The sequence below is a fragment of the Cyprinodon variegatus genome, unplaced genomic scaffold (genome assembly GCF_000732505.1).
Source record: "Cyprinodon variegatus isolate N-32 unplaced genomic scaffold, C_variegatus-1.0 Scaffold625, whole genome shotgun sequence".
Classification (NCBI taxonomy): domain Eukaryota; kingdom Metazoa; phylum Chordata; class Actinopteri; order Cyprinodontiformes; family Cyprinodontidae; genus Cyprinodon; species Cyprinodon variegatus.
This window is the reverse complement of record NW_015151078.1, coordinates 319,521-320,955: the sequence shown is the minus strand read 5'-3', so window position 1 is coordinate 320,955 and position 1,435 is coordinate 319,521. Positions and strand designations below refer to the sequence as shown.

Genomic DNA, 1,435 nt, shown 5'->3' with positions numbered 1-1,435 from the left:
GAATTCTGACTTTTTCCCCATATTAAATTGAAATAAAATTAAAAAATCCGTTAACTTTTTTTTTCTTTTTTCAGTGGCCCTAATCCTCTTCCGTAGTTAAGAGTTTAGTGGTCACATGACTGGTTTGTTTTCATCCGTAGTTTTTGGAGTTGAGCTCTAAAGCTGATCAGTGTAGGGCTAGAAATATACATACAATATACATAAGATGATGCTGTAAAAATACAGAATTAAAACTTTATTTTTTTATTTACTTCGTTTATTAAAAGTAGCGTCACAAATCAAAAGGATGTGTGAAAAATACCAGGTAAACATTTTCTTTCTAACCCGTTACAAATTTTGTAATAAAATACAAAAGATAAAACTGAGAAAATAAGTTGATAAAAATAAATACATGAATGAAAAAACAATAACTTATAAAATAAAAGAGGCTCAGTCGTCAGGCTGAGATATCATGAATCCACCTTAAAATAAGTTCATGAACCTTAAAGGAAGAAACACTTAAAACTTTTCCTTTCATTCGAAATCAACACATCTTTAAATAAATTACACAAACTCTGACTCAACTGCGTTGATCAGCTTCTCCACACAAACGAGGTATTTAATTTTGGGGGTTTTCCATCATTGCAATATCAGTAAAACATGACGTAGTGTTTTTAACCCTGTATCTGTGTCCTGTGTATTATACATATCAGCAGAGTTGCTGTTTGTGTTCCTCAGTGAGAGTACCTGGGAATAGAAACTGCTCCTTTTTTAGTAGAAAAAGGCTGCGTAGCAGCGCCATGAGCTTAAGAACAGTTTATGTCCAGGATGTGTGAGATCAGCAGAGATGCCAGTTTCACAGCCCAGCACAAAAACAGGAGCAATGTGTTCCTGTTCATAGTTAAAAAGAATGAGCTCAAAGTTCAGTTCACACAGATGAAAATGAACTAGTTCAGTTGTAGTTCACTATTTAAAAAAGTTCACAAGCCTATAAATGAACTAGATCAGGTTTATTTGGTAAATGAAGCCACAATCCTCCACTATAGCACATCGTATTTCCTCCTTTAAATGTGTGATCATAATGCAGCAGTAGCCATTCAAAACTTGATGGATCCATAACTGGTCCCCTAAGATTCCTTTTTTAAACATCAATCTTTCTACTAAAATATTATTTGTGGACATTAAGATCTAAAGAGAAGCATCATCTCCTGGTCAGACCCTGTAATTCAGTGAAAGGTGGAGTCAGAGTAAAATAATATGCACGCCCAGGAGAAGGAGGAGGTGACTCCACCTCCATTTTGAATGGCTGTTACTGTATATAGAAAGAAATGGAAAATACTGGATGCAGTCAAGGTCTACTGGATGTACAGCGATAACCTGACTCCGCCAGATGGATTTGCTCCGCTGTCCATCTGGAAACCTTCCGTTGAAGTAATTTTGGGAAGGGGCGAAAATA

At 35.6% G+C, this 1,435-nt stretch overlaps 1 protein-coding gene across 1 annotated transcript in view; it reads left to right on the top strand.

Annotated features, from left to right (window-relative positions):
- mrpl37 (mitochondrial ribosomal protein L37) overlaps positions 1 to 1,435 on the top strand; it is a 20,678-nt gene that overhangs the window by 18,573 nt on the left and 670 nt on the right. The window lies entirely within an intron of this gene.